The following is a 10,093-nucleotide window of genomic DNA, read 5'->3' on the forward strand; positions in this document are numbered from 1 at the left end:
TATTGTGAAGATATGGTGTACCCTAGTTCTAAGTCAACACCCAGGGTCAATCCTAAAGCCAAGTAATCCTATAGGGACTCTTCTTGAATTCTCTTATAATGATCTTACCTACTAAATGCTAGAGGTTAAGATCAATATGTGGAATTTCAAGTTGAGTAAAAAGAAGAGTTTTGAATTTCTAATGGTGGGGGTACCTTTTCTAATTTTCTAAGACTAGTCAATAGGAAAGTCTTATGGCTAGACCTAGGCTACTAAAGAAGTTTTCTAGACATCAACCAAAAGTGAGGTCAACAGTATTATATTGATATCATGATAACATCATGATGGTATTGTGACAACATTATGATGGTATTACCGTGGTACTGTGATGATATTACGGTCGTAGTGTAATTTTATTTTGTAGTATTGTGGTGGTTATTTATTGGTATTGTGGTTTTAATTTGGTGGTATAGTGGTGGCATTGGCATAGATTGAAAATTGATGTTCTAAAAGTTAAACTTGTTTTAGAAAGATGAAGGTATTATGCTGGTATTTTGGTAATACATATGAAAATAATGTGTCTACCTTAAAACCTAATGAATCATATCTTTTTGTTTCTACCATGTATGAAACATTAAAGCATAGGGTATGTTTGAGATCACTTTATATATATATATATTAGTCTGTTTTATTTTCTTTTTGTTTTCTGTTTTGTGTTGCTAGAAAATAAGTTTGGTACTGTTTTGATTTACCTATTTTTAAAAACAAAAAAAAAACATAAAACATATTTGATTGAATATTTTCCTTTTTTTTTTAAGAAAAACTAATAATTTTCTAAATAATATCATCAGTTCTAACTATGTAACTAATTATATATATATATATATGTATATATATATGTATATATATATATATATATATATATATATATATATATATATAAATTGTCATAATGTTACAACAAAAATATCATGCTCGACATAGCTAACAAGGTTGTCTTTTAACAGAACATAAATCACTAAGGCTTCACACAAAACTAACACTTTATATGTCTGAAAACAAAGCAAATGATATTTTAACCAAAAATAAAATAAATATAACATATTGCAGAATAAAAATAAATAAAAACTTGTTTTTATGTCACGAAGTGGAAATAGAATGAGTCAGTGATCTAATTTTTAAAAAAACCCTCGCCTATCCGATTATCCTTTTCCTTTCCCACAAAAAAAAAAAAAAAAAAAAAAAAAAAAAAACTACCCACGAATTTTTTAAAAAACCTCGTCCCTTCTCCCCTGTGACCTGCACTTGATGCTCCCGGCGGTGTTGTCTCCCGTCGCCTGCTCCAACCACCCTTCTCACTCACGCGACATACCCATTTTCCGCCTGTTCCGGTCTCTCTCTCCGCTCCGCATCTTACGTGAATCCCGCCGGCCCGACGACACCTCCTTTCGCCGGAAGCCCGATCCTCGACGTATCGGTCCTACAACCGACCTTAGTTGCCTGGACCTCCTCCGCGTCGTATCCCTTCAGTCGAACTGCTCACCTGCCCTAGCTCTGTCAGTGAGAAGCTTCGTCCCCACCGATTCCCCTCTCGCGATCGAGTCCTCCCTCACCGACACTCTCTCTCGCTAAAGCCGCGCCCTAATATCACGAGGGAGACGTGAAAATATATTTTTACAGTTTTTAATTTTTAAAAATAGACATGTTTACTTGAAAAATAAAAAATATATATTTATGCAAACATTTTTTTTATGTTTTTTTCAATCTTTTTTATTTTAAAAAATAAAGAATAGAAAAATAAAAATTGATCCCAAATAGCCTCTTATAATATTGAAATAGCATTGATACAAACTATAAAAGAAATGCTAGAAATAGTTTAAACATGAAACTTCTATTGATTCAGACAATAAAAGACTAAATAATACAAAGCACTGTTATACATGAACTCTGGAACGTGAAGATGGAATGAAAAAGAAAGTCGTGGAGATTGAAGATGGTGGTAACTGGAGGCGAAATAAAAAAAATCCTAAATTCATAAAATATAAATAAAAAAAGACGGTCATATGAGGTTTTAAATGGTCTTTTGATTTGCTAATTTTGAGCCGGATTCACTGACCATAGAAATTTGAAAAAAAAAAAACTTTTTAAATATTTTTTTTATTTTTTTTTATTTTATAAGTTTAGTCCAATTATAAAAATCAGTGGCCATTACTTAAAACTATATTTTCTCCTTTAAAAGGAGAAAATTTTGCTTACGTAAGATAGGGAGGGTATTGGGAATTATAGGGAGGATATGTCAGATAGGTTACAGGGAGGGTATTGAGAATTATATCTGTATTATACCCATGTAACTTCCCTGTAACCTACCTATAACTTATAAATAAATAAATAAATTAATAAATAAATAAATAAATATATATATATATATATTAATATTACAAGGGTATAACGTCAATATAACCTTCACTGTTATGGAAAAATATTACATCATGACTCATAACGTAGAATTACGTTTGGAGGTGACAGAAAAATAAAATAAAAAATCATTTTAGCGCTAAGGAATATTCATTTCATATTATTGTACCATATTTAGCTGTTATTGTGGTGATATTCATGTGTTATTTTGTTCTAAGAATATTCTAACTATTATAATAACACAATAATATATTAATATTATCACAAAAACGCTTAATAACAAAAAAGAAATATTCTACTGCATGACAATCGTTTTCTCGAAACCAACAGCACGTGAGCCACTCATGTAATATTGTTCCCCTAAAATTTTTCCATCCGATCGCTTTCGCTAGTGCGTCTGTTGAACCGACAATGCTGGCGTTGGTTATCGGCTCTCTCTCCGTCGCCGTGATCGGAGCCTTTCTGGTGAAGTTCGCAACGGCAGATGGTTATGTTTCGAAACAGTAATCTTTTTCTTTTTTTTCTTCACTGCAAATTCCCGCAGTTGTTTGATGATGTTTTATGTGCAGGGGATTTTACTTTGCTATCCAAGGGTCGAGCGAAGCGCGAGCTTGTGGAAGGCAAGGTGTGATCGTTTACTCGAATCTGGTTTTTCCATTTGATCTCCCAGTTTGATTTCTGCTGTAAATGCTGAATTTTTCTGTGTAAATGGCTAGGTCGTCTGGATTACTGGCGCAAGCCGTGGAATTGGTGAGTGAATTCCATCCCATATGTATGAATGTTTGTGCGTGTATATCTATATGTATATATATATGTGCATATTTGAAGAAAACCACCTGGAAGTGTAGTTTTCAGTTTGTAGTATTCCTTGAAGTAATTCTTGAACTAAGGGCTCGTTTGGGGCAGCTTGTAAGTGCGGGCGGCGTTTTGAAAATGTCTCCTCACTGTTTGGTTCCCACTTATTGAGAGATTATTGGAAAATGAGTTACGATTCCGATTTACCTATTAACCCTCGATCCCTACTTTGCTCCCGTGACCTTGCCTCTTTTTCCTTCGCCTCTTGCTCCCGTGACCCTAGCCGTTCGACGCCGCTCTTCGGCTCTCGCTCCCGTGACCTCCGTTCGAAGTCGAATCCAGCAAAGCTTCGCCTCTCGCTCCCGTCACAAAGCCGTTCCACGCCGGATCCAGCAAGGCTTCGCCGCTCGCTCCCGTCACCAAGCCGTTCGACGCCGGATCCAGCAAGGCTTCGCCGCTCGCTCCCGTAACCTAGCCGTTCGACGCCGGATCCAACAAAACTTTGTCTCTCGCTCCCGTGACAGCCATTCAACGCAGTATTCAGCAGCAGATAATCCATCGCCGGAGTCCAACAGCGGGGAACCATCTACGGATCTGGTTCTTTCTCGAAGTGGTTCTTCGGGCTTCACTCCACCTTCTTCGATTTTTCTCTAGCCTTCTTCGGTTTTCCTTGCTACAGGTATATCTTCTTTGTTTTCCTTGCAATTTCACTTTTACAGTGACTTGAGTTATTTTAACTGATTTGGAACTGATTTGGAAAGAATTAATTTGGAAAGAATTGTTGTGGTTGCTACATTTCTTGCTGAGTTGATTTTGTACAGACTGCATCACCTGCTAGATTGTTTTAATTTTATGCAATACTGTTGACCTCACTTTTGGTTGAGGTCTAGAAATTTCTTTAGTAGCCTAGGTCTAGCCATAGGACTTTCCTACTAACTAGTCTTAGAAAACTAGAAAAGGTACCAATTAATTTGATGAGTGATAACCTCTTGTCTTCAGGAACATTTTTTTTTTTTGCATTGTAATTGTGAGAATAATATAAATGCGACGAGAATATCAATTATAGGAATATGCTTCCACTATTAGAAGTTCGGATTTATAATTTTTTTTGGGTATATGGGAATCTGCTATAAGCAAATGCATGTTTTTTTATTTTGAAATTTTTAGATGGTAGATATAAAAATTGTTCTTTTGTTTTGTGATTTTTTTGTCATGAAAAAAACATTGTGTTTATCCGTTAATCTGACAAAACTCAATGAGTAAAGCTAAATAGACTGGAACAATCAGTCATGTGGGATAGAAAAATAACTACCATAGTTTGTGATTTATGTGTGAGGGAGGTTGAGGTGGGAAATAGAACCACTACATTTTTTACAAAGAAGGCTGGCGAAATATCTTGGTTAAATTCAAAGAAATGACTGGAAGATATTATGATCGCATGAAAATGAAGAACAAATGAGACCAGTTAAAGAAGGATTGGAAACTATAAAAAGAACTGAAAAGGGGATCAACGGGAATGGGTTGGGATCCAATTAAGCGCACAATAGATGCACCAGAGGAATAGTGGGTTGAGAAATTACAGGTGCATAAATAACTCTTTTTATTTTATGTTTAATCTAATTTCACATTGAGTTGACACTATTTTATTAATGCAAATTCGTTGACATTGATCCAGTAATGGAGAAAAAACTAGATGAAATGTTCACTGGGGTTGTCGCTACAAGAACTCATGTGTTCACCCTAAATGATATAGGGTTTGACAGCTCAGCCCAAGAGATGGATACCGTGAAGGTAGGTGATTCAGGAGACCGTCCTAGCCATGTTCACACAGATGTTCAATCCACTAGTGTGCCTAAACGTCCCAGAGTAGAAAATAAGAACAAAGGGGTTGCTTTCATTAAAGACACTATTGATCCACTTGTTGAAACATGCAAAACTCGGTCTTATTCATCGCAGGACAGCTCAATTGAAGAGTATCTTCAGGTCTTCAATATATATTTTGATGTTAAGGCAGACGATGATGACTACATTCAATACGTGAAGGTGTTACGAGATCCAACCATCAGACAATTTTTTATAAAGTTGGAACCGAAATACCGAGTGAAATACTTGCAAACTTTTATGGACGACTGAATATCTGAGTTATTATGTACTTTAATTTCTATTGTTCTATGTTATGTTTATGTGATACACACTTTTTTTATCTCCTTCGTAGATATTTTAGATAGTTCACATTTTTATATGGTTGTTGTTTCTGTGATGATCAATTTTATTATATATTTTTTTTGTTTTGCCCAAATTTCATGTGTTCTATTCATCTTTCAGAGCATACTTTTGTTCTTATTATTAAAGTTAATTCATTTTCATTTTAATAATTTTGTAGTATGGATGAAGAAAAAATCAACCACATACGCACAGTCGTATTTACCCTTACCTTATTGTATTATTACTATCTTAAACACGTTGACCGAAACCCATGTATGACTTCAACTCAAGTAGGAGACAGATGGGTTGGTGGGTTGGTGAGTTATTACGGGGGGGGTCATCTAACACGGTTCTTTAATATGTTCCGTTTGACACAAGAAATATTTCATGATCTGCTAAATGAACTCTAGATCCATCATGGGTTACACGACTCTGCATGAACAACCCCAAGGGAAGTGCTTGCAATAACTATATACATCTTATCTCAAAATGAGTTAATAAGAGGGGCTATGGAGCGTTTTCAACATTCATCTGAAACCATCAGCCGATATTTCTCAGTCGGTTTGAATTCTCTTGTGAGTTTGGCCCAGAAGTTAGTGAAACCCGAAGATCCAACGTTTCATTCAATTTCTTCACAAATTGCAAATGACCCTCGATACATGTCATTTTTTAAGGTCTGTCTTTTACCATATGGCCATGACAAAAGTAAAGCCCTATCCATATACGAAATATCTTGTAGCTGGACATGGTACTTCGTATCTGGATAGGGCTTTAGATATCTCATTTGTAATAGATATCCAACATCAACCAAATAATATTTACCCAGAGGTGGGTACGGAAATCCATGTCTCAAGTTTATGGTAGCGAACTTGAAAACACGACTATCGTGGGCGCTTCCTTCCCATCTAGCCATGATAAAAGTAAAACACATATTAAAATCACATACAACAATAACATTTTGTGTTGGGGCGCCGCATCGGCCGATGTACGCAACTTTTTCTTCACTGGATAGTCGTGCATCGACGTGTGTCCCGTCAATAGCTCTAATACAATCTTGGAGTTACAACTAAAAAGTTTTTTAAATTGTAATGTAATAAAAGTAGAAAGATAAATGTAATGGTAAAAGACAAATCTTAAAAAATGAAAAAAATGTTAAAAAATGACATGTATCGAGGGTCATTTGCAATTTGTGAAGGAATTGAATGGAACGTTGGATCCTCGGGCTTCATTACCTTTTGGGCCAAACTCACAAGAGAATTCAAATCGACTGAGAAATATCGGCTGATGGTTTCAGATGAATGTTGAAAACGCTCCATAGCCCCTCTTATTGATTTATTTTGAGATAAGATGTATAGCGTTATTGCAAGCACTTCTTTTGGGGTTGTTCATGCAGAGCCGTGTAACCCATGATGGATCCGGAGTTAATTTAGCAGATCATGAAATATTTCTTGTGTCAAACGGAACATATTAAAGAACTGTGTTGGATGGCCCCATAATAAATCACCAACTCATTTGTCTCCTATTTGAGTTGAAGTCATACATGGGTTTTGGTCAACGTGTTTAAGATAGTAATAATACAATAAGATAAGGGTAAATGCGACTGTGCGTATGTGATTGATTTCTTCTTCATTCATACTACAAAATTATTAAAAAGAAAATAAATTAACTTTAATAATAAGAACAAAAGTATGCTATGAAAGATGAATAGAACACATGAACTTTGGGTAAAATAAAAAAAAATAATAATAAAATTGATCATCACAGAAACAACAATCACATAAAAATGTGAACTGTCTAAAATATCCACGAAGGAGATAAAAAAGTGTGCATCACATAAACATAACATAGAACAATAGAAATTAAAGTACATAATAACTCAGATATTCAGTCGTCCATAAAAGTTCGTAAGTATTTCACTCGGTATTTCGGTTCCAACTTCATAAAAAACTGTCCGATGGTTGGATCTCGTAATACCTTCACGTATTGAATGTAGTCATCATCGTCTGCCTTAACATCAGAATATGTATTGAGGACCTGAAGACACTCATCAATTGAGCTGTCCTGCGATGAATAAGACCGAGTTTTGCATGTTTCAACAAGTGGATCAATAATACATTTAATGAAAGCAACCCCTTTGCTCTTCTTTTCTGCTCTGGGACGTTTAGGCACACTAGTGGATTGAACATCTGTGTGAACATGGCTAGGACGGTCTCCTGAATCACCTATCTGCACGGTATCCATCTCTTGGGCTAAGCTGCCAAATCCTATATCATTTAGGGTGAACACATGAGTTCTTGTAGCGACAACCCCAGTGAACATTTCATCTAGTTTTTCCTCCATTACTGGATCAATGTCAACGAATTTAAATTTTTTTGCTGTGCTGACGGCACTGCCTAGATAACAAATTTGCATTAATAAAATAGTGTCAACTCAATGCAAAATTAGATTAAACATAAAATAAAAAGAGTTATTTATGCACCTGTAATTTCTCAACCCACAATTCCTCTGGTGCATCTATTGTGCGCTTAACTGGATCCTAACCCATTCCCGTTGATCCCCTTTTCAGTTCTTTCCATAGTTTCCAATCCTTCTTTAACTGGTCTCATTTGTTCTTCATTTTCATGCGATCATAATCTCTTCAAGTCATTTCTTTGAATTTAACCAAGATATTTCGCCACCCTTCTTTGTTAAAAAATATAGTGGTTCTATTTCCCACCTCAACCTCCCTCACACATAAATCACAAAATATGATAGTTATTTCTCTATCCCACATGACTGATGTTCCAACCTATTTAGCTTTACTCATTGAGTTCTGTCAGATTAACGGATAAGCACAAAATGTTTCTTTCATGGCAAAAAAATCACAAAACAAAAGAACAATTTCTATATCTATCCTCTAAAAATTTCAAAATAAAAAACATGTATTTGTTTATAGCAGATTCCCATATACCAAAAAAAAACTATAAATCCGAACTTCTAATAGTAGAAGCATATTCCTATAATTGATATTCTCGTCGTATTTATATTATTCCCACAATTACAATGCAAAAAAAAAATGTTGATGAATACAAGAAGTTATCACTCATCAAATTAATTTCCAAATATATTTAAGCTACAAAACATATCATAATAATGTCTCCAACTACATATACTGCAAATCATAAAATCAAATTTATCTCTATATTGCATAAAATTAAAATGATCTAGCAGACGATGTAGTATGTAGAAAACCAACTTAGCAAGAAATGTAGCAACCACAACAATTCTTTCCAAATCAGTTCCAAATCAGTTAAAATAACTCAAGTCGCTGTAAAAGTGAAATGGTAAGGAAAACGAAGAAGATATATCTGTAGCGAGGAAAATCGAAGAATGCTAGAGAAAAATTGAAGAAGTGGAGAAGGAGTGAAGCCCGAAGAACCACTTCGAGAAAGAACTGGATCCATAGATGGTTCCTCGCTGCTGGACTCCGGCGATGGATTCTCCGTTGCTGAATCCAGCGTCGAACGGCTGTCACGGGAGCGAGAGGCGAAGCGTTGTTGGATCCGGCATCGAATTGCTAGGTTACGGGAGCGAGCGGCGAAGCCCTGCTGGATCCGACGTCGAACGGCTTGGTGACGGGAGCGAGAGGCAAAGCTCTGCTGGATCCGGCGTGGAACGGCAGTTTCGAACGGAGGTCACGGGAGCAAGAGGCGAAGGAAAAAGAGGCAAGGTCACGGGAGCAAAGTAGGGATCGAGGGTTAATAGGTGAATCAGAATCGCAAAACGCGGACCGCTGACCCCGCGGTCCGCGTCTTTTACAATTTCCAAAACGCATTTTCCAATAATCTCTTAATAAGTGAGAACCAAACAGTGAGGCGGCGTTTTCAAAATGCCGCCCGCACTTATAAGCTGCCCCAAACGGGCCCGAAGTAGCTGCGGGGAAGCTGGTTGTTTGTTTGGTGCAGCTGTGTCAAACCAGCTGTCGGACAGCTGTTTGTGGAAAAAAGACCATACTGCTCTTGTTTGGTAAAACTGTTGAAAAGAATAGTATAACAATCATAATTTTGGAACTTCAGTAAGACCCCAAAGTGTTAACAACTTCTGTTTAGGAATAAAAACACATGCAACACAATCTTATATATTTACAATCTAACACATAAACTTTAAAGTTGTACGAATATTTACATATTAATTTGGAGGTCTTACAAAGAATTGAGTCGCATAATAAAATGCAATAGTAAATAACAGACAAATATTACATTAAAAATATGCTATTATTTCTGATATTTCAAAAAAAAGATAAAAGTAAAGATTACTCTAATTAAAACAAAGAAGAGCAGATTGAGCACAATTTTATGTATTTACATATCTTCAAATGAAGAGGCTGGAGAAATGATAGAAATCTCCAACGATAGAAACACATAAGCCTTGTCATTCATTTTGCAGAGCTCACATTCTTGTCTCATAACATGGTTGTCTACGGATTGCCTGAGGAGTAAGAAGCTCCTCACAAGTCCATCCTCGATGCCTTGGCTATTCAAAAAAATAATAAATTGATATTCTAAATATTTTTCTCCTTTTCCCAAAATAATTATTCACAGCAAGTAGAATTAATAGCAACAGAGATGCTTAAAATTTCATTTATAATAAAGAGAAGCTCTTGAAGTAGAGGAGATACGAGAGGTAAAAGTTTTAGCAGCCAAGAAGGAAAGACAGTGAT

At 35.8% G+C, this 10,093-nt stretch overlaps 1 long non-coding RNA gene across 1 annotated transcript; it reads left to right on the forward strand.

Annotated features, from left to right (window-relative positions):
- The first annotated feature begins 2,718 nt into the window (after window positions 1–2,718).
- LOC110028655 lies at window positions 2,719–3,188 on the forward strand. Its single transcript, XR_002294444.1, has 3 exons — window positions 2,719–2,881; window positions 2,964–3,019; window positions 3,111–3,188. It is a non-coding gene; the product is annotated as an uncharacterized LOC110028655 (long non-coding RNA).
- Window positions 3,189–10,093: the final 6,905 nt, after the last annotated feature.

This window comes from Phalaenopsis equestris, unplaced genomic scaffold, assembly GCF_001263595.1.
Source record: "Phalaenopsis equestris unplaced genomic scaffold, ASM126359v1 Scaffold000519, whole genome shotgun sequence".
Taxonomy (NCBI): Eukaryota; Viridiplantae; Streptophyta; class Magnoliopsida; order Asparagales; family Orchidaceae; genus Phalaenopsis; species Phalaenopsis equestris.